This window comes from Orycteropus afer, unplaced genomic scaffold (genome assembly GCF_000298275.1).
Source record: "Orycteropus afer afer isolate SDZICR_OR568_19922 unplaced genomic scaffold, OryAfe1.0 scaffold00196, whole genome shotgun sequence".
NCBI lineage: Eukaryota > Metazoa > Chordata > Mammalia > Tubulidentata > Orycteropodidae > Orycteropus > Orycteropus afer.
The window spans coordinates 3,154,417-3,179,063 of NW_006921783.1; the positions used below are offsets into that span (position 1 = coordinate 3,154,417).

The following is a 24,647-nucleotide window of genomic DNA, read 5'->3' on the forward strand; positions in this document are numbered from 1 at the left end:
AAACCCACCAGCCACTCCTCAGAAGGAAGATGGGGCAATCTACTTCTGTAGTGATACTGCCTCAGAAAGCCAAGGAGGGGTCGCTATGAGTTGGGGCCGACTCGACGGCACATAACAACAACAACAACAACAACAACATAGCTCACTGGAGCAGATGAAATACTAGTATGTAATAGATTCAAAACATTTTAAATATTTAAAAAAAAAAAACTACATCATGCCTCTCAAATTCTTCACAGAAAGATAGTACTACGGGTTTCTCCCTAGAAAAACAAATAAATACAAGATGCTATTGCACTTCCAAAACCAAACCCAAACTCACTGCGCCATCAAGTCGATCCTGACTCACGGCAACCCCACTGGATTTCCAAAGCTGTAAATCTTTAAGGAAGTTGATTGCCTTATCTTCCTCCTGTGAAGCAGGTGGTGGATTTGAACTGCTGACCTTCTGGTTAGTACCCAAATGCCTGACCCACCACACCATGAGAGCGTCTTTCCATTGTACTTATTACTCTTGAATTAGAAGCCACAGTTACATAAACGAAAATTGGCTCAACACTCCAAATGGCAGTAAATATCTAATCTTACAGTTAAGACAGAATAACAACAATAAAAACAAAATAAGCAAACAAAAAACCAAAGACCAAATAAGAATCTACATAGTGACCTAGAGAAAGAACATCTTCTTTGGGGAAGATTTTTGATTTTATAACGACTTTACAACTCGATATAGAACAAATCAGGAACAAGTTGCTCACTTATATTTTATTTTTTCATATACATACAGATGGACATATACACAGGCATTTTTACTGGAACTTTAAATAGTAATTACATAACAGATTACACTTATGGGAAGATGAAGTAGATGTGTGTTTCACTATTCCTTCTACTAAGTACAACTCAAAATCCTGGACATTATATACAAAACCACCGTACAACATTGAAAAGGAGAAAAAAGAAGGAAGATTAGCTAAGGGCCTCATGACATGAGGAATGACATGTTGGTGTGTGAGTTTTCTTTTCATTTGTAATATCCTAGACTTGGGGTCAAAGAAGCTAGCCAACAATGGACACAGACAAAAAAAAAAAAAAAAAAAACCAAGCTCACTGCCATCGAGTCAATTCAACTCATAGTGATCCCTCCTTGGGTTTCCGAGGCGGTATCTCCATGGAAGTAGATTGCCCGACCTTTTCGAGGAGTGGCTGGTGGGTTTGAACTGCCAGGCTTCTAGTTAGCAAATGCTTTTAAGCACTATATAATCAGAGCTCCCAATGACAGGTATGGTATGTATATGTATATATATAGTCACTACCCATCTGTCTGTTTCTCATACTGTGGTGGTCTGTATGTTACTGTGATGCTAGAAGCTCTGCCACTGGTATTTCAAATATCAGCAGGGGTTTCAACAGGCCTTCCAGACTCTAACAAACTAGGAAGAAAGGTCTGGTGACATACTTCCAAAGAAATGAAAACCTTATGGATCACAACAGAACATGGTACAAATTGCTTGCTTTGGACACATCACTGGGAGAGACCAACTACTGGAAGGACATGATGTCTGAAGCAGAGGCCCAATGCAGGTGAGGGAGAACCTCCGGAAGACAATCCGGCCCAAAGCCACAACAAAAGACTCAAACATGCTGGCGACTGTGGATGACACAGGATTGGACAACGTTGTGTTCTGTGTAAAAAAGGTCCCCATGAGTCTGAGCTGACTTCACTGCAGGTATCTATCTCTGTTTATATATATGTCATTAGAAGAAATTTTAAAAAATGCAACTAATGAAGCAACTCTAACTGATAAAATTAAAACTCTGTATCTTGTATAGAGATAATATATATTTTCACGTGGCTATCAAATAGTCTCAAAAATTATGAAGTATTTTTGCCAAAAACCCAAATCCAATTGGACTAACCTTCTAGATCTAATTACCAATTTACAGGAAATACTGGGTACAATATTTAGAAAAGCAATCAGAAAAATGCTGTTTGTGGGAAATACGACAGAATAAACAGCCCAGTTTTTTCAACAAATAAATGGTAAGGAGGCAAGAAAAGGAAATGAAAGATAAACCTACATACTAAAAGAGTCTTATGAAATACAACAACCAACTGCAATCTATGGATCTTATCTGGAACATTTTAAAAAACAAGATAATAAGAAATTTAACAGAGATTGAAAGTTTGATATCAACAAATTTGAAATTAAAGAAGGAGTTACTTTTTCTGGTGCGCTAATACTTTGCTTTAAAAAGAATCCTTATCTTTTGGAGATATGTATTGAAACATTTACAGACGAAGTAACAAGATGTCTCGGACTTGCTTCAAAATAATCTAGTGGAGTCATGGGGTGAGATATAAAACTCGTTTGGGTATAATTTGTTCATTGTTGAAGCTACTTGATTGTTGTTTGTAATGGCTGCCGAGTCAGTTTCAACTCCCGGAGACCCCATGTGTGCAGTCCACAGGGTTTTCAACGCTGGAAACTTTTGGAAGCAGATCACCAGGCCTGTCTTCCGAGGAGGGACCTCTGGGTGGGTTCGAATCACCACCTAGAAGTTCAGTGCTAAACTATTTGCACCATTCTTTTTATCATGAATGGAATATTTTAAAGTAGATTATCTAATTAGGTTTCACTGGTCTCTGGTGGTGTAGTGCCTAACCGGAAGGCTGGTGGTTCAAACCCACCAGCCACTCCTCAGAAGGAATGTTGGGCAATCTACTTCCATAGTGATACCACCTTGGAAACCCAAGGAGGGTTGCTATGAGTCGGATACAACTCGATGGCAGTGGATTTGGGTTAGGGGTAGGAGGGGAGCAGAGGGAACACTGCAAAAATAGATAAACAAGCAAATAAATAAATAAAAATGATGTCTATAAAGGATGATTTTGTAAAGTTATAGCTCTTTACATTGTAAATATTTCAATATTCTTTACATTTTAAAGATTTAAACATTTCAAATATTAAACATTTTAATATTCTTTTAATTTTCAATCTTTTACAACTTAAATAAGATAGCTCTTCTTTGTTAAAGAATGTAACTTTCTGGAAGAGTAGATGACCAAAAACTACGGTACATACACATATTGGAATGCTATGCAGCACTAAAGAATTATGTAGAGTCTGGAAAACACCTCATAATATGGATGAACTTGGAGGACATTATGCTGAGTGAAATAAGTCAATCACAGAAGGACAAATACAGTATTAGTTCCTTGTTGTGAAGGGTCAAGGAGATGTTTATGTACGGAGGGAAACTTTCTTTGTTGGTTGCCAGGGGTGGGGAGGAACTGCAAAAAAAAATGTATTGACCCATATCACTTTAATCTTTATGTATTTCACTGTACATAAATTATATTTCAATAAAATGCATTTTATAAAAAAAAAGAATGTAACTTTCTATGCCTGGTTATCTCAAAATACATTTCATGAATAAATGCTGAATTTTATCCGATCCCCTTTCAATGTCTAGTGAGGTTATCATATTTTCTTATTGGCCCTACTGATATATATTACAATAATTTTTCTAATATGAGATATATCATGGTAAATGATTCTTTTACTCTAATGATCAGTTTGGTTTACTGATATTTTATTTGGAATTTCTCAATTCTAATTTCACGCATAAGACTAGATGCATAGTTCTCTTTATCGTATGTGACCTTTGTTAGGTTTTAGTGGTTCATTTTAAAAAGCCTTTCATATACGGGATTAGAAATATCCTGGTTATTTAATGTCCTCAATAGGTGTTGAAAAGTTCCTCAATGCTTAATGCTATTTATTATGTAACAGGAAAAGGGAAGAGGCCGCAGCCTGCAAGCAAAAAGGTGAAATAATGGCTTCCACATCACTTGACCGTCAGCCTTTGTTAGTGTGAGGTGTTGTGTCTAGAGATTCCCAACCAAGCAACCATTTAAATATATATATAGGATATGAAAGTAATTGACAAACATAAGAAGTGAAACTTTTTAGAAGATAATTTAAAAAACATAATGCATTTTTTCAGCATTAATGTAGAATAAGAAACAAGAAAACCAAGTTAGAAAAAAATAACCAATATATATTTCAAATAATAGCACAGAATCCTGAGAAGTTAGTCCCTGCTTTGGTAAATGCTATTTATTTATCTCTATAGCTCACTGGGGGAGCTCTGGTAGCGTAATGCCCAAGACACTTGACTGCTAACCAGGAGGGTGGCAGTTCAAACCCACCAGCCACTCCTCAGAAGGAAGATGGGGCAATCTACTTCTGTAGTGATACTGCCTCAGAAAGCCAAGGAGGGGTCGCTATGAGTTGGGGCCGACTCGACGGCACATAACAACAACAACAACAACAACAACATAGCTCACTGGAGCAGATGAAATACTAGTATGTAATAGATTCAAAACATTTTAAATATTTAAAAAAAAAAAACTACATCATGCCTCTCAAATTCTTCACAGAAAGATAGTACTACGGGTTTCTCCCTAGAAAAACAAATAAATACAAGATGCTATTGCACTTCCAAAACCAAACCCAAACTCACTGCGCCATCAAGTCGATCCTGACTCACGGCAACCCCACTGGATTTCCAAAGCTGTAAATCTTTAAGGAAGTTGATTGCCTTATCTTCCTCCTGTGAAGCAGGTGGTGGATTTGAACTGCTGACCTTCTGGTTAGTACCCAAATGCCTGACCCACCACACCATGAGAGCGTCTTTCCATTGTACTTATTACTCTTGAATTAGAAGCCACAGTTACATAAACGAAAATTGGCTCAACACTCCAAATGGCAGTAAATATCTAATCTTACAGTTAAGACAGAATAACAACAATAAAAACAAAATAAGCAAACAAAAAACCAAAGACCAAATAAGAATCTACATAGTGACCTAGAGAAAGAACATCTTCTTTGGGGAAGATTTTTGATTTTATAACGACTTTACAACTCGATATAGAACAAATCAGGAACAAGTTGCTCACTTATATTTTATTTTTTCATATACATACAGATGGACATATACACAGGCATTTTTACTGGAACTTTAAATAGTAATTACATAACAGATTACACTTATGGGAAGATGAAGTAGATGTGTGTTTCACTATTCCTTCTACTAAGTACAACTCAAAATCCTGGACATTATATACAAAACCACCGTACAACATTGAAAAGGAGAAAAAAGAAGGAAGATTAGCTAAGGGCCTCATGACATGAGGAATGACATGTTGGTGTGTGAGTTTTCTTTTCATTTGTAATATCCTAGACTTGGGGTCAAAGAAGCTAGCCAACAATGGACACAGACAAAAAAAAAAAAAAAAAAAAAAAAAAAAAAAAAAAAAAAACCCAACAAAGCCTGATCTCTCTAGCCAAAAAACAACAAAGAGGCACCCTAGTGTTGTTGTTAGGTACTGTTGTTGTTAGTTAAGTTCCGACTCACAGCGACCCTATGGACAACAGAATGAAACACTGCCCAGTCCTCCGTCATCCTCACAATTGTTGCTGTGCCTGAGCCCATTGTTGTAGCCACTGTGTCAATGCAACTCGTTGAGGATATTCCCCTTTTGCTCCAACCCACCACTTTACCAAGCATCATGCCCTTCTCCAAGCACTGATCCCTCCTGATAACATGACCAAAGTACTAGAGATGAAGTCTGGGTATTCTCACTTCTAAGAAGCATTCTGGCTGTATTTCTCTCAAGACAAATTTGTTCATTCTTCTGGCAGTCCATGGTATACTCAATATTGTTTGCCAATGTCATAATTCAAATGTTCCTAGCAGAACAGAAAACTAACTCTGAGAGCCATCTAAGTTATTGTTTGTATCCATAGTTTATTCCTTTTTATTGCTGAGTAAGTATTCTTTGGGTGGACAAACCACAGTTAAACTATTTACCTATTTTATTGTACGACATTTTGGTTGTCTGCAGTTCTTGGCTACTACAAGCAAAGTTGCTATGAACAATCACGTACAAGTGTCTGTGTGGAGTTAAGTTTTCAATTCTTTGAGATAAAGGCTAGGAATGCAATTGCTAGGTCATATGGTAAATATATCTTTAGAAAGAAACTGTCAAACTATTTTCAGCAGTAATGTGTGATAGATCTATTTTCTCTGCATCTGTGCCAGCATTGGTGATGTTCACTATTTTTTATTTTAGCCATTTTAATTTGCATTCCCATAATGGCTAATGTCTTAGTTATGTGGCGCTGCTATAACAGAAATACCATGAGTGGGTGGCTTTAACTAATAGAAAGTTATTTGCTCACAGTTTACGATACTAGGGATTCAGGGCGCCACCTCCAGGAAGAAGGCTTTCTCTCCCTCTGTTGGCTCTGGGAGAAGTCCCTTATCTCCTTTCAGCTTCTGCTTCTTAATTCTTTACAGACTTCATGTGGTGTGGCATCTATTTTCCCCTATCAATGGTTTCTTCTCTGTGCCCAATCTGTTCTTTTATGTCTCAAAAGTGACTGGTTTAAAATAGACCCTACACTGATAAGGTCTCTTAGAATGACAAAGAAAATGCAATCCCAAATAGGATTAGAACCACAGTATAACCAGTTGCCCTCCAGTTGATTCCTAGTCATAGAGACCCAAAAGGACAGAAAACTACTGCCCCCCTATTGACACATCTTTCTCCGAAGGAGTGGCTGGTGGGTTGATCCAGTGACATTTCCATTAGCAGCTGAGCGCTAAACCACTATCCCAGATACAGGGGTTAGGATTTACAACACATATTTTTGGGGGATGCAATTCAAGCCATAACAGCTAATAACACTGAACATATCTTTTTGTTTATTTGCCATCTGTATGTACTCTTAAATGAAATGTTTCCTCATTCTTTGGTCCCTTTTGTAATTGGAATTTTAAAAAGTTTGTAAAGAGTTCTGAACTCTGGTGGCGTAGTGCCTAAGGCATTTGACTGCTAGCGGTTCAAACCCACCAGACACTTCTCAGAAGGAAGGTTGGGAAGTCTACTTCCATAGAGATACTGCCTCAGAAACCCAAGGAGGGGTCGCTATGAGTCAGCTCCGACTCAACAGCAGTGAGTTTGGTTTTTTTTTTTTTGGTTAGTCTTTAGTCAGATTCATAGTTTGCAAATATTTTCTCCCACTCTATAGCTTGTCTTTCCATTTTCATGGGGTTTTTGTTTTGTTTTGTCTTGTTAATTTTTATTGTGATTTGTGTGAAAGGTTACAGAGCAAATTCATTCTCCATACAGCAGCTCACATACACTGTCTCATGACATTGACTGCAATTTCGCATGATACAACAGCTCCCCTCCCAATTCCTTCCCAAAGTTACCTCTTCCCTATGTCCTTACCTTCTGTGCACTCCTGCTCCCCAAGCTGTCTCCCTGTGCATACACAGCCCTTCTATCCTCCCAAGACTGATCTTTCCAAGGAGTGTACCTACCTAAAGTAAATGTTCAGCTCAAATGCCTGTATTTTGTTTGGCTGGAAGGCACAAGGAGTGGGTTCAATTCCAGACCTGAATGGCTGCTAGAGGCCATAGTCTCAGGGGTTCAACCAGGTTCCATCAGACAAGCAAACCTGGTCCCTTTAATTTTTTTTTTTTTTTTTTTTTTAAGATTTTGAGTTTTGTTCCACATTGTTCTCCCTCTCTATCCAGGATCTCCAACACAGATCCCCCTCTGAGTGGTTGACAGTGGTAGCTGGACACCATCTAATTCTTCTGGCCTCGTAGTCCTGTAGGCTGAGGATCACATGGTGTACCAGTCACTTGGACTAATTGTTTCCATGCATCTGTGGTTTTCTTCATTTTTTTCTTTGCTCTGGATGAGAGACCCATCACTGCATCTAGATGGCCACTTGCAAGCTTTTAAGATTCCAGTTGCTACTCACCAAATTAGGATGTGGAACAATGTGTTTGTATAGTATTTAACAAGGTTTTTCATAGGACAAAACTTTCTTTGCCTGGGCCTAGATCTCAGAGATTTTTCTCTTGTCTCTTTTTCTAAAAGATTTGTAGTTTTACATTTACACTCATGATGATCCATTTTCAGATAGATGGACCTCAAAAGTATTATGCTGAATGAAAAAAGCCAATCTCAATAGGTCACATAATGTATGAGTCCATTATTCAACACGCTCGAAATGAGACTTTATAGAGCTGGAGGACAGACTGCTGATAACCAGGGGTTCGAGATGGTAGTAGGGAGGCAGTAGCACAAGGGAGATCTCTGAGGTGAGAGAACGGTTCAGCATCTTGATTGGGGTAGCATTAACACAAATCCACACATGTCATAAAATGGCACAGACTATGCATACACTTTAAAGCAATGTCAATTTTTTTTCTCTTCTGTGAAATGTGGACCTAGTAAGTACAGCTAATAAGTTTCCTTGGGGTGGATCTGTTCTAACAGTGGCATCATTAAGCAGGATTACAGGCTTCTCAGATAACTTTTCCCCCAGCCCATCAAGACAAGATAATTCTAAATATACAAGTCAAAAGGAGCTCTGGTGGCATAGTGCCAAAGTATTTGACTGCTAACCAGAAAGTTCGAGGTTCAAACTCACCAGCCACTCCATGGAAGCAAGACTGGGGAATCTACTTCTGTAAAGATTTATCGCCTCAGAAACCCAAAGGGGGTCGCTATGAGTCGGAATCAACTCGATGAGAGTGAGTTTGGTTTTCTAGTTTTATACAAGTCAATGTTTTCTAAAAAAGCTATGAATGTAAATAGCTGTCTTCTATAAAGTATTGTGGTGTCCGTGAAAGTGCTCAAACTTGGCACTCAAGGTATCAGAATTTGAATCCCAGCTTTTCACCTACTAAACACAAGACTTTGAGGTGAAAGCATAGGGTTAGAGGGAGGTATTTCATCTCTCTAAACCTCAGCTTTCTTGTAAGAATATCTTTCATGAAGGGGAAACTCTTCACCCTCCATACTCTTTCACCCACAAGTTAGACATCACCTCTTGTGGGAAGCCCTCAGTGATTCCATCCCAAGGCTAGTTAAAAGCAAAAAAAAAAAAAAAAAAAAAAAACCCAAACTCAGTGCCATTGAGTTCATTCTGACTCACAACGACCCCCTTTGGCTTTCCCAAATCTTTACAGAAGTAGATTGCCCAGTCTTCCTTCCATAGAGTGCCCGGTGGGTTTGAACCACCAACCTTCTGGTTAGTAATCAAATGCATAGGCACTATGCCACCAGAGCTCCTTAAGGCTAGTTAGGTACTGTCATAATACTATTGTCTCTGCCACTAAACTTTAAACACTAGACTGCTGGTTAAACAACTTATGGAACACATATACCATGCAAAACCATACAGTCATTAAAAACTGTTATGGAAGGATGTCCATGAGACACATATATTTACAGAAATTATACTAGAAGTACATACACAAAGGGTTCATCTTCAGATGATTTTGAATCATTTTTCATTTCTATTGTAGTTTTTGTTCTGTTTGTTTATATATTCTAATGTATCCAAAACAGCACTGTAAAAACAATAGATCTTAAAAGTATAACAAAAATAGAAAAGATTAATATTTGTCATATAAGAGACCTTAAAATCAATGAGAATGAAGACTCCAACAGCTGATGGCATTGTTTTTCAATGTTCAACCTCAATTGTAATCAAATAAATATATGTGAAATAATTACTCATTTTAGTCTACCAAAGTGAAGTGTACAGAAAAAATAGTAAGTCCACTGTTATCCAAGCAAGAAAAAAAAGAGGCAACAGGCAATGTCAAATTCAGCTGAATGGAGCATAAACTGGTACAACATTCCACAAAACCCACAGCTATGAAGTCGATTTTTACCTATATTGACCCTATAGGACAGAAACCACATAGGGTTTCCAAGGCTGTAATCTTTAAGGAAGCAGACTGCCACATCTTTCTCTTGCAGAGCGGCTGGTGAGTTCAAACTGCTGACCTTTCGGTTACCAGCAGAATGTTTAACCACTGCACCACCAGTGCTCCTGATTAAGGACAAGCTGGCAAAATGGAAGTGTCAAATGACTTAAAAATACACATATTCTGGACCCAAAATTTCCACTTCTAAGAGTATGTTGTTGTTGTTGTTAGGTGCCGTCGAGTCGTTTCTGACTCATAGCGACCCTATGCACAGCAGAACGAAACACTGCCCAATCCCACGCCAGCTCCATGGCCCCTGCTATACTCGAGCCCATCATCGCAGCCACCGTGTCAATCCATCTCATTGAAGGCCTCTTCCTCTTTCGTCGACCCTCCACCCTACCAAGCATGACATCCTTCTCCAGGGAATGGTCTCTTCTGACAACATGACCAAAATAGGTGAGACGAAGTCTGGCCATTCTTGCTTCCAAGGAGCATTTCTGGTACACTTCCTCCAGGACAGATCTGTTAGTTCCTTTAGCAGTCCATGGTACTTTCAGCATTCTTCGCCAGCACCACAACTCAAAAGCATCAACTCTTCTTCAGTCTTCCTTATTCACTGTCCAGCTCTTACATGCATACAAGGCAACTGGAAATACCATGGCTTGTGTCAGGCTCACCTTAGTCTTCAAGGAGACATCCCTGCCCCTCAGCACTTGAAACAGTTCCTTTGCGGTTGACCTTCCCAATGCTACACGTTGTCTAATGTCCTGACTGCTGCTTCCATTGGCATCGATTGTAGAACCAAGCAACGTGAATTCTTTGACAACCTCAATCTTCTCTCCATTTATTGTGATGCTGCTCATTGGTCCAGTTGTATTTTTGTTTTCTTTATATTGAGACATAATCCATACTGTAGACTGTACTCTTCAACCTTCATCAGTAAGTGCCTCAAGTCACCCTCACTTTCAGCAAGCAAAGTTGTATCATCTTAGAGAAATAATCAAAGATGTCCCTAGAGATTTATGTATAGGAATTTTATATATTCTGAATTACTATGACTAAAAAACTTAAATAACCTAAAAGTTTAATGATAGAGGACTAGATAAATAAGATCATATGATAAAATCATTAAATATCTACATTTTCAAAAATATCAATGACTTGAAGTCTGCTGATGACAGAAGTAAAATTACAGAAGTATGCTTATTATATTGTCAATTATACAAATTTTATTAATTGAAAAAAAAGTAGGCATTTAGAGGTTACAGAGCAAAATGTTAAGAATGGTAATCTCTGTGGAATAAAGCTGGTTTAAAAATTTTCTTCATTATACTTTCTGTATTTTCCAAAATTTCTAGAATCAACAGATACAATTATTTTTATTTTAAATAAAATAGCAATGTGTGACAAATAACTTCGACCTAGCGTCCCCAGGACCCTCTCTTTTCCACAGTGCACCACTGCAAAATGTCTCCCACCTCTCCTTTTTTCATTCACATGAAATCAAGAGGTACAAGAATTCTGCAGAGTTATGCACTAATATCAACATGGTCATAGCTTTTCACGGCTCTGCTTTTCTAGCCACACTCCACTTAACTTTTATTGAAAACCTCACAAATGAATTGAGGCTCCTCCTACGTTTTTGTGTGATCATGTGGTTTTAACAAATTAAAGGCCTGAGGAAAGCAAAGTCCAGGTTTTGGGGTAAACCACCTGGGTGGAAAACTGGCCTGGTGCAAGGCAGGTTTCCAAAGTACTATGCCCTGAGGCAGGGTAGTTTCAATAAACGTAAGTAGGGAGTATTTAAATAGCACCCAATTTACTTTTTATTCCCATAAAAAGGGAGGCATGAAAGAAGTAGAGGTGCAGATATGGCTCCATTAAAAGCCACAGCTGAGCCAACAATGGGGAGGAAACCCATGGAGGTTACCTGAAGCATGTAGTATACAGCCTGTGATGATAAAAACATCACGACTTTTTCCTGTTCTCAGTAAATTCTAGATTTATAACACAATCTGGTGCCCTATCAAAGAATACTACAAGTTTTGGCCAGAAAACCCTTGTTTTCTTAGTGGTTACTTGTAGACACATCAGAAGCTGTTGATCTACTGGGCTTACTTACTTTGAGAATGTTCTGCTCCAACTGGGCAAAGTTAGTCTGGTAAAGTTAGTCAAGGTAAGACAGAAGTTTTAAGTATGATTTTTACAGAGAGGGAAAACAGTTTTCATTTCCTTAAAGGTTTGAGATATCTTCAAAAAATGAAGATGCTTATAACAGAGTCATTTAGTGAAGCAGGTATAGAGTTAATGCAGTAATCTCTCATAAGGTGACATCTAATTCCTGATTTGGAACATAAGAGGCTGACAGGATGCCAAGTAAGTGAGACTGTTAGTTGAGCCAATGAATGATGAAGTATGAGACGATGTGTAGATATGAAAATGATTATGTGTAGATTTCAACCTCCCAAGGGTGCTCATACAGCAATCATTGATGTTACAAGGCATTTGTCCTATGTTCCACAACCAAAATAATCAAAAAGTAAGTCCATTGTATTCTATCCTTATTTTGATCTTGACTGAAAAGTTTCTTTAAGATAACATCAATAAAGTGTTTCGGTAGTCCAAGGTCCTCCTAAATACCTGAGATTATCCTTAAAGTTCTAAGCATCTTTGCGGACATGAGTGTGTGGGTAGGGAGGTAGAATGGAAGAGAGGACATCAAGCTCACCCAAAATTCCTGGATTTTTTACAAAAAAGACAAAACTTTCCAAGTGAAATAGTCATTTTGGTAAATGAAACCATTTGTAACTTTAGGAGTTTTTTCCTTCCCTCCAAAGTATAAGAAAAATCCACATTGTGCTCTAACAGGCTATAAAAACTTTGGTTTAAAGAAGGGTCAACAAGAGCTAAAACCACTAATGTCATACTTGTTGAGGTGAGCAGAGGGCAGTGAAGCCCCAACACTTTCAGGATCCCAATGAAAAGTCACCCAGGCTAAAAACAATCTGCCCACTTTATGCCAAAAACAAAGTTTTATAGCCAAGTTAAAATATTCTGTGCATATAAGGCCTACTATAAAAAAGGTTGACATATTCAGCACCCTTGGGGGAGTCTTTCCTCCAGAGCAATGAAACAGGATTATTAAAATACGAAAACAAAAGCTGGGAGGGAGAAACTGAAATTGAGGGCAGGAAGGAGGAATAAAACAGACACAAAGACAGATCAAGATTGAGTCAAACAAATGCAAAGAACCCATCTGACATGCACAGTAGAGGGATCTACTCAACTGAGAGAACAAATGGCGCCATTTCTCTACTTTTTTTAGACTAAGAAAATGGTATTTACATGTAAAAACAAGTATGACTGAAGTCACATATGTTTGGCCAGAACTATTTTGAGGTTCTTTTTTAAGAGGCTTGAGGAGTAAATTCCTGTTCCTTAGTCCCCACCAAAGCCTCATGATTTTTCAATTAATTTCAGCTCAGTAGGGGTTGCTGTTGTTGTTAGCTGCCCTCCAGTTGGCCCCCAACTCATGGCTGCCCCATGGACAATTGCGTAAAACACTGCCTGGTCCTGCGCCGTCCTTACGAGCGGCTGCAGAGCAGACCGCTGGGGTCCATGAGGTCTCACTGGCCGATTTTCTAAAGTAGATCGCTAGGCCTTTATTCCTAGTCTGTGGTAGACTGTAAGCTCTGATGAAACCTCAGCACCACTGCAACACACCAGCCTCCACTGATAAATGGTGGTCATGTGCATCGGCCAGTATTCCAACCAGTGCCTCCTCCTACTCAGGCAAGAAGTGTCTGGAGTTAAAGAGCCAAGACTCGTTAAACCACAGTTCCTTAAAGGACCGTCAAAGGTGCTTTCAACTACTGCAAATGTATCCATATTCAAACAACATAGAATCACAAATTTTAGAAACAGAAGGGACATCTGATCTAACAAACTTATTACAGGAATCACCTGAGGATCAGTTGACTATTTCTGGTATTTAGATGCCTAAGGCACTTGACTGCTAACCAGAAGGCTGGTGGTTCAAACCCACCAGCCACTCCTGGGAAGGAAGGTTGGGCAATCTACTTCTGCAGTGATACTGCCTCGAAAACCCAAGGAGGGGTCACTATGAGTCGGGTCTCACTCGACAGCACATAAGAACAACAACAACAACAATAAATTTGTTAATATCCTTATATAAAATCAATGTACTAAATATATATCTTAGAAACAGTTAATGGTGATGGTTGAACAACATGATGAACATGTTTAATGTCACTGAATGTATATATGAAGACTGCTGAAGTGACAAATGTTTTGTTAACTATGTATTTACCACAAAAAAAAGTTTATAAAATTAAAATAAAAAATGCTAAGCAGCCATTCAAAAATGTATTTTAATACAGAATTATGTAAAACATGCTCAGGAAAAATAAATTTATATGGCACTGTCAAGGTGGGAAGTAGTATAATGTGCTTAGTTTCCTTAAGCTATAGTTTCTTCTTCTGAAAAATAGAAATGAAAACAGTACCTTTACCTCATGGGACTTTGTGAAGAATAAAGGAATAATGCATGTGAAATGCTTAGCACAATGTATTAAGCAATCAAATATTACTAACACCACTATCACTTCACCGCACACATTTTAATGGATAGCACAGAAATTATATGGGCTGCATGTAAGTCAACATTTAAGTTGTTGTTGTTGTTAAGTGCCATCGAGTTGTTTCCGACTCACAGCGACCCCATGCACAGCAGAACGAAACACTGCCCAATCCTGCGCCAGCCCCACAATCCCTGCTATACTTGATCCCATCATCGCAGCCACCGTATCAATCCATCTCCTTGAAGGCCTCCCCCTCTTTCATCGACCCTCCACCCTACCAAGCATGACATCCTTCTGCAGGGAATGGTCCCTTCTTACATTTAAGTAGAGTCTTTATTTACTTCTAATTCTGCAACTTTCCAAGAATAAAGCAGTCCAACCAGGTTTCCTTTAAAAGTAATAAAACAACAAACCAAATCCATTGCCATTGGGTTGAGTATGACTTATAGTCACCTTCTAGCACAGAGCAGAACAGCCCCATAAAGTCTCCAAGGCTGTAATCTTCATAGAAGTGGACTGCTACATCTTTCTCCTGCAGAGTGGCTGGTGGGTTTGAACTGCCAACCTTTTTGTTAATAACCAATCACTGAACTACTTTGTCACCAGGGCACCTTTTCAAAAGGAGGCTCATAATTCATAATTATACCAATTTATGTTCATTTTCATTATCACAACTCAAAGTAACTTAAACTCTGCCAATGCCAATGACATTTAATAATTTACATACAGCCATTTTTGTGCATATTAATATACTGTATTCATGGAGGCTCTTTGGTAAGTTCATTTTCTATTTTTGAAACCGTATGCGTTACAGCGGGAGCTCTGGTAGCATAGTGGCTAAGGCACTTGACTGCTAACCAGAAGGCTGGCGGTTCAAATCCACCAGCCACTCCTCGGAAGGAAGGTTGGGCAATCCTACTTCCGTAGTGATACTGCCTCAGAAACCCAAGGAGGGGTCGCTATGAGTCGGGGCCGACTCGACGGCAAATAACAACAACAACATGCGTTACAGCAAACTACAGTGAAAATTCCACTATAAGCAGCAGGAGATGACAGAGATAACACCCACAGCTTTTCAATTTATGAACATATTGATTCTATCACCCAAAGAGGGAGCTCTAGTGGTACAGAACTTAATGCACATGGCTGCTAACCAAAAGGTCCATGGCTCGAACCCACCAGCTCCACAGAAGAAAAATGAGGCAGTCTCTTCTGCAAAGATTTACAGTCTTGAAAACTCAATGGGGGTTGCTATGAGCTGGAATTGATTCGATGGCAGTGAGTTTGGTTTTTTGGTGTTCTCAACCAAAAGAAGGTTAAAACTTAGTTATCATTTTGTAGGTGAGAAAACAGAGGCACATAATGCGGCAGTTAAAGGTCTAGTACCCCCCACAAATTAATGGACAAGCAAAGCAAATCAAGTACATTTATCTCTCATGCCTACTTTCCTATCCAAAGTCTTCCTTTTAAATTTATTGAAAAAGCAGACATTATTCTGAAATTGAGGTGAAGAAATATGTCTGTCTGTATACACTAAACAAAACAAACCAGAATAATCGTAACATGTGAAAACACAAGTCCAGAGGATGGGATGTGAACAGCTTTTATAAGTTTCAAAGTGACTAAGAGCTCTTAGATCTTTATAGTAATAAATATTGTATTACACCAAGGCCCATTGGGAATTCCCACTCATATGCTGTTCCATGACAGAAGACCAAGGTGTCAGATCCATTTAGAATCAACACATTTTTGGCTAATTTTGAGCTTTAGTCTTCATTTTGAAAAAGCCATTAACAACATTTATAAAGGAAATATAATCACTTTGCCCTTACTCCCTGAAATAGAAAGAGAGAGTGAGAGAGTAGGGAGGGACAAAAGGAGAGGAAGGGAGGGAGGAAAGAAGGGGGAGGGAGGGAGGGAAGAAGGGAGGGAGACAGCAAGACAGAGACAGTGAGAGAGAGACAGAGACAGCAAGACAGAGACAAAGACAGAGAATGAGCTGTAGGTTTCAAATACTGGTATTCCTCTAGTTTGCATTTCCCACAGTAGATAGATAGAAAATAATATGACCTTGAGCAATCACCAATCTTAGTGGAAAGCCTTTTTCAGCTCAAGAAACCATTACCTGATTGATAGTGGCTTTCCTGGCTAAAAAGAATGCTTACTGCTTAAAGAGTAGTAGTCTTCCTGTGAGCTGCAAAGACCTAGGTGAGCCACAAATGCAACAGTCTTCAATCATCAAAGAGGTTTAGCCAAATGGGTCCTTAAAACAGAGGTGCCATTCACGAGTGGAGGTGACATATTTTGTGACTTATGTGATGCACATAGTATATGATAGAAGGAATAAATAAGGATAATGCCTAAGTCATATATACAGTCTGCTACCTGCTGATTGTATGAGCTAATAAATCAAGGCATGATATCCTGGCTAAGAAGCTGTTCAATGTCCTGGAAAGAGTGAAGGTTTCAGATTCCTATCTTTGTTCTACCACCTACTAGCTATGTGACAACGGACAAGTTACCTAGCCTCCATTAGCCTCAGATACTTCATCTGCAAAAATAAACAACTAAACAGTAACTCGCAATAGTAGCATGTAAAATTGAGAAAATTTGTGAGGTGTTTTGCATGGGGATCACATGGACACGGGCTGAAACACCATGTAAGGTCTCTTCATTTATGTTTCCTAGCCATTTCATTCTCCTTCTGGGAGGCAACTACTGTTTCTAGGCAAACGCAAAAATTTGGTTTCAATGCCCCATGCTGAAATGTTGAATTCATTAACATTTATTGAGTGTCTATCATGTGTCAGAACCATTCAGGGTGTTGTAGGAAGTACAATGATGACCTCACAGTCTAGAAAGGGAAATGGTACACAACTAACTTTAATATGGGGTGATAAACACAATAATAAAAGTTTAAGAACAGAAGAGAAAGTAATTAATTTAATCAAGAGGGTGGATTGGGATAAAGGTAAGATTAAGAACAGGTTGCAAGGCATTTGAAGTTTCCGGCTCTATACCAAAATGTCCCTAAGTTTCTCTGACTCAGGCCCTGATTCAGAAACCGGCCCCTCATGGCTATAAAAACTCTTATTGGGGGTGTTCACTCATGACTGAGAATTTCTGCCATAGGAAATGGAAACAGCAGCCTGAAAAGAGAATGCCAAAGGGTTCACTGTGGATCACGTAAGTATCCGCTTTAGGTAGAGAGAAGCGAAAGGCTGAAAGTGTCTTTTCTCAATCATGCAAATATTCTTTATTTGAAAATGATATACCCTCATGTAAAGAAGGGATTACTAACTAGGGGGTGAACAGGTAGATCCAACTAAACTTTCAAGTGCAACTTTTAGTGTTTTCTACAATTCATGCTCTACAATTTTAACTCTGAGCTCTTACAGAATAACTGTGGTCTTTCCAATTTTCTTAGAATACCAGAGTCAAATGGGTTTCTTTAAGACTCAAGATACCATTTAATACAATAGGAACCAATTGAACCATGTCTCACAGGGCTGCCTATGAGACAAGCCACTAAATTGTAATGACATTACCAACATTTTGGCAATTCTTCAACAAACCTTTTTGGCTTAATGGAATTTAGGTCAGATCCCTACATACCAATAGCCTGGGCCATGTGTAAGATGGGCTAGTTTAAAAGACCAATCCAAATATCCCTAACATAATATTTCTGAGAGTTAGCAACATATATCCAGAAAGACAAAAGCAAGTAAATTCCTTTCAGTGGATGCTGTCAGTCTTGATAATAGATCCCAGAAAGCAGGAACTTGCTACGGCTAATGCTTTACAGGGATAATCTTAAAGCAACACTTTTCATGCTAGCCTAACCAAAGCACCACTGAGGGCTAAACTTCCTTAATTTTTTATTGTTTGCTTATATAAAAGCTATCAAAGATGGGAAACATGCTACTAAAACAGAATGACAAGGAAGACAGTTGAAATGTCCCGCAAAATATTTCAGTTGATCATTTAGTTTACCATAGGCCCAAACAAAGAAACAGTGATCATAAACCTAAGTCCTAATAAAGGATTCTAGGTCGAGAATGAGATTTCCACTTATTAATGAAGATGAAGACTTAGCATTATCAATGTTTGAACACTTTATGGTATATTCAAAGCCTTATGTCTTATCACAAATCAACAATGCAACAAATATTATCTGTTCCGTGCCAGGCACCAATATCAAGCAGGAGATACAAACATAGTCCTTGTTTGTCAGGAGTTGTCTATGACAAGGCATCATTTTTCTTCTTTTTTCCAAGGCATCCTACACATAAGGTAATCCAGTAGCAATGCCATCATCACACATATCATTCCAGGAGTATCTTAAGGACAAGCAGTGACAAAGCAATTAGGATTTACACCTACTACTAAATCATTTTATGTCTCCTGTTTTTTTTTGTATTTTCATGTGGCAAAGCAATCACACATGCCATAAAATCTGCTTTCCAAATCTTTTCTTTTTCAGTATACCACTTAGCTGGAGAAAAAGCTCAAACACAAACGTGTTATTATTTAAGCCTCACTTGAAATTTAGGTATTTGGGTCAATGAAAAAAAAATTCTACTATGGTATTAGAAAAATCATAATCACATGCTACAGAACATTAAAGTCACAACTTCTATAAAATGTCAGGATCACTTGAGAGAGGAGTCTTAAAACTTCAGCACCCAAACCCAAAAAGATACAATGTTCTAATCCTCTTAAGAATACCCTGTGCTGTGATGATGATGAAAGGCTCTTAAGTAGAATAGAAAGGACAAAGCTTCTATTTTTCTTCTCCCTATTCACAACTTAGCTCCAGAGTTCTGAATATGAGCATTTTCTGTTAACAACAAGCTACCTTTATGATGGCCAGATAATTATAGGTTCAGGTCAAGAACTCAAGACCATACTGATTATATCTCTATGCAATAAGGACCCATCAGCCTGTTTGTATCCACTATAACAGTGACAGCTTTTAAGTATCTGTGACACTAAGAATTTTCAGCCCTATCAATGCCAGAAATGGAAAGCCAATGACCAGTCAGGGCTGTCAGTTGTTGCCTGGAGCAGTAAGGACAAGCTGGGAATTAATCATCCTGGAACTTCATCTGCCAGCTGCATTCACACATTTTCACCACCTGAATAGTTGATTCTCTTCAACTCCCACGTGGCTCATTTCAGCATACAGTGTTTTGAAGTGAATATTTGATAAGGCAGGAGAGAAAGAGGTTTGGACTTATCTGAGGTGTCACCATAATGCACTTTAAGTAACTCTAAGTGTCAGGAGCTAGGTGTCTTAGGTCCCACTTGTTGCGTATGGACCTGGGATCCTGATTAAGTGAGATTAAACAACACCCAGCACATTGGTGGTCATGTAGCTGTTTAAACATAAGCTTCCCATCTCTTTCATTTGTATCTATTGTAAAACTCCTGAAAATTCCTCATAGAGCTTTCATTATTGGGAGGAAGGGATTTTATACTGCCAAAGAAATTTAAAATTTACTCTGCTAGTTTTCTAATTTTTATTTTTATGAAAATTCCAAACCATCACCCAAATAGTAGCTCATTATAATTGTTTCATTAATTTTGGATTTCAACAGTTTGCCTGTGATATACCTAGGTGTGGTGTTCTTTGTATTTATACTACTAGAGGCTCAGTGACCTTTATCAAGATTTGTGTTGATATCTTTGATGAATTTTGGAAAGGTCATATGTGTCTTCAGTCCCACCCTCTCTTCTTTTTCTTCTCATGTACTGCAACTGCACATTAGACTGCCTGGTATTGCTCCACATACCCCCCATACTCCATTGAATGTTTTATCGTTATTTTTGTCTCTGATTCAGTTGTGATAACTTTTATTTGTTTTGAGTTACTGATCCTTTCCTTTCCTGTGCCCAGTGTGCTCTAAAGCCCATCCAATTAGTTCTTTCAGTTACCATATTTTTCAATTCTAAAAAGTCCATTTGGTTCTTTTATTGATTTTGTCCATCTTTTCTTCATTCCTATATAGGAAAATTCCACAATATGATACCAAAAAAACCTTTAGCTAACATTACACATAATAGTGAGATATTGTGGTGTAGTAAATTACATAGTACAGCTTTTCTAGCCATAAGTCTTTGTAAACTCCATGGTGGAATTTGCCGCGAGCAACCAAGTAGCTCCTGATTGTTAAATTTATCCACCTGGGGTATTTCTGTTGGGAGCAGCACAAAGTAATTTTCTGGGAAGTTTGCTTTCTCTCAGGTGTGCAGAACTCTGATGTTGGGATTGGTTAGTTTGGCCACTGTGTCAGGCTCAAAAGGAGCCCTCCTAAAGGCAGAAGGGATCTCTCACTGTCAGCCGATAGACACTCACTGCTGGGAGACTGTTGGCTGGTAGACAGCAGGCTGAGAGAGACTGAGCGGGTTCCTGAACTTGAATTGAAGCCTGTTGCTTCCCTAATAAATTCCATAATCTCTGAGTTCTGTATGGCCACTGCAGTGAATTATTGAACTCAGCGGAGAGGAGGTGGGTGCTGCCAGAGGAACAGTTTGTGTCAGGGTTGGTGAAAGGGCTAGAGGGAGGCAGCATGTTTGGCCTCACAGGAATAGGCCTCTGGGCTAGTGATGGTGATTCTGTCTTCCTCTTGTGGGGTGAAGGGAGGTCAGAAGATATAGTCTCTATGCCCCTTTGGCAGTTGGTGTCAGAAGCAGTGAGATTTGCTGCAGTGGCTCCAGACTCATAGAAGCATGGGACTTTGTAAAAGAAAGAAGGAAGGAGCATGGGAAATGAAACTCTGGATTCTTAGATGGTTACTTTGATTGGTGTTACCTATACAAGGAGATAGGAGCTCTGGTAGCATAGTGGCTAAGACACTTGCCTGCTAACCAGATGGCTGGCGGTTCAAACCCACCAGCCACTCCTCGGAAGGAAGGTTGGGCAATCCTACTTCCGTAGTGATACTGCCTCGGAAACCCAAGGAGGGGTCGCTATGAGTCAGGGCTGACTCGACGGCACATAACAACAACAACATACAAGGAGATAATTGATTGACAGGCTCAGACTTTGGGTTACATCCAGCCAAAGACCTAAGGCCACATACATAAAATGGAAGATAATCAAGGTGAAGAGATGAAACTGGAATGTCTTAAAAGGGATTATGTGTTCTGGATTATCTGAATGTACTATGGGTATTGATGTTCTCTTACCTGTTTGTACATTAGAAATGATTATGGGGTGTAGATAACAGAGTTGGTAAGTCCTCCTTCAGCTGGTACATGATTGGATATGTTAAGAAGGGAAATAGAATTTGCCCTGCAGAAACACAGGCTTTTGTTTCAAGCCCTGTGTGTAGGGTATTAGGGGCTTAGGTAGAAAACCTGAGCCCCAACCAGAATTACTGAGAGAACAGAAGATTTGCATTTGAAGACAGGACCTACAGAAAAAAAAAGAAATGACCTCTTGGCTTGACTTTTTTGAATTTCGAGCAAGCAGATAGGTTTTAGGTGCATTGAGGCAGGAAAGTCATGGTCCATGAGAGAAACTCCTTCCAGGTCTGAAAGTTAAACATAACTTCCAGGACTGAAAGTTAGACATACACTGCTGGGAGACAGACCGAAAGTTAAAGGAAGCCAGTGAGTAGCAGGCTTGTATGCTACTAGCTTGTGATCACCTGGGTCCACTTGAGTGGAAATGGGGGAAGAGCAGCAATGAAGCAACGGGCTCAGTTTGATACTCCTTGACCTAGGTCACGGAGGCTGGGGATGGGAGTTAGGGCTGGCTGGTCTGAAATGCAAGGAGTTACAAGCCTAAGTGCACTGAAATAGTCCCTCAGGGCCAAGGATGTGAGAGAAGGTGCTGGCTGGTCTGAAGTGAAGGGAAGAGTATGACTCCCAAATTTGGCAGCTGGAACCCATGACCTAGCTGGGATGGCTAGGGCTGAGGTGCCCCAACCAAACAAAGAGGAAAATGTTTGACACTGAGCTACAGTTTGACGGCTTGCACTGGGCTGGACTTTGCTTGTTTATGGATGTAGATGCCCAAAGTTTCCAAGCAGAAAAGAAGATTCTCCAGAGAAAAGAACATGCTTGTCTCCTCAGAATACTGTTTGACAGGGAAGGGAATATTAGAAATTGGCTGTCTAAAATGGGGGAAGACAAAGTGAAGTGGCTAGCTTACATGCTTTCAAGGGTGTGGTAATTCTTAAAACTGATGGTGAAGGGAATGTTAATTTCTGAAGTATAAAAGGGATAATGGCTAGAAAAGCCAGAGGGTGGCCTGTGGTGTAGTAAATTACCTGGTATGGGTTTTCTAGGCATAAATCTTTGTAAAAGCTGTGGTGCAATTTGCTGTGAGCAACTGGGTAGCTCCTGATTGTTAAAGTTATCCACCTGCAGTATTTCTGTTGGCAGCAGCACAAAGTGATTTTCTGGGACGTTTGCTTTCTCTCAGGTATATAGAACTCTAATGTTGGGATTAGTTAGTTTGGCCGCTCTGTCAGGCTCAAAAGATCCCTCTTAGAGGCAGGAGGAGTCTCTCACTGTCAGCTGAGAGACATACACTGCTGGGAGACAGAAATGTGGCTGAGAGATGGTGGGCTGAGAGAGACTGAGTGTGTTCCTGAACTTGAATTGTAGCCTGTTGCTTCCCTAATGAACCCCATAATTTGTGAGTTCTGTATGGTTATTACAGCTAATTATCGAACCCAGCAGAGGCGGGGGTGGGGGAGAGCAGGGACTGCGGGAGCAATGGTTGGTGAAAAGGCTAGAGGGAAGCAGCATGTCTGGCCTTGCAGAAATAGGCCTTGGCTACTGATGGTGATTTGGTCTTCCTCTTGTGGGGTTAGAGGAGGTCAGAAGATATGGCCTTGCCCCTTTGGCAGATATTGAATTATTTTTCCCCTAAGGTTGAGAAAAAGACAACAATGTTCTCTGACATTGCTTATATTCAACATTGAACTGATGGTCTAAGCAAATGCAATGAGGGTTGTTGTTGTTGTTGTTTTGCCGTCGAGTCGGCCCCGACTCATAGCGACCCCTCCTTGGGTTTCCAAGGCAGTATCACTACGGAAGTAGGACTGCCCAACCTTCCTTCCAAGGAGTGGCAGAAAGGAAAAAAAAAGGTATAAAGAAAAAAAGGTATAAAAAAAAGTGGAAAGAGATAAAACCATTTTTATTTGCAGATGACATGACTGTGTAATAGAAGGAATCTAACAGAATCATAACTTAAAAAGGATTCTGGACATAAATTCAATACACAAGAGTTTATTGTATTATGCATGCTATAAAGAAATAAGTGATAATGAAACAAAATACACTATTTACAATAGTATCAAAAACATCAAATAATATAAACAAATTTTATAAAAGATGTGTAAGACTTCTACATTGAAATTTACTAAACAGTAAGAAAAATTAAAGAAGATCTAAACAAATGGATAGCTGTAGAAGGTTCATGGACTGGATGATTCGTTTATTTAAAAAATGTCTAGACTCCCAAATTTGATCTAAAGAGTCAATGAAATCTCAATCAAAATCTCATTAGGACTTCTGTAGAGATAAACAAGGTGATTATTTAATATATATGTACACATACGTGTGTGTGTGTGTGTGTGTGCACGTGTCTATCTATAAAGCCAAAAAAACAAAATATATAGCTATAAAGAGATATAGACACACATGCATACAAAGATGTATGCATATGTTTTTCAAGTATTTTTTGACTAAGGATTCTTGCACGCTTAAAAACTATTGAGAACCTCAAAGAGCACTTTGTGAGTTATACCTACTGACGCATGCCATGTTAGAAGTAAAACAGACATTTAAAAATACTTATGTACTAATTTAAAAACAGTAATAAACTCTTTATATATTAACATAAATTGTATATATTTTTTAATAAAAATATACTTTCCAAGCTGCAATATAACAGGGAGAAGTATTTTAAAAGTAATTCTTTTTTGTTGTTGTTGTTTTGGAAGCCTCTATAATAGAGGAAAGTTAGATTCTCATATCTATTTATTCAATTTGTTGTGATGAGTTATTTTGATTGAATTATGTGAAGAAAAGATAGCCTCATTCATATATGTAATTAGAAAAATATGGAGCATATTAATAGTTTTTTCATATTCGACAAGTGGTTGTTTCTTAAAAGTTAGTTGCGAGAGGCGGGGCAAGATGGCGGACTAGGCAGAAGGATTGCACAGACCCTCTTCAACAAAGAAAAGGGAAACCAATTAACACAGACACAGA

General features: G+C 38.9%; 1 protein-coding gene across 1 annotated transcript in view; it reads right to left on the bottom strand.

Moving 5' to 3' along the window:
- BCAS3 (BCAS3 microtubule associated cell migration factor) overlaps window positions 1-24,647 on the bottom strand; it is a 727,666-nt gene that overhangs the window by 278,822 nt on the left and 424,197 nt on the right. The gene's annotated exons all lie outside the window — the stretch shown is intronic.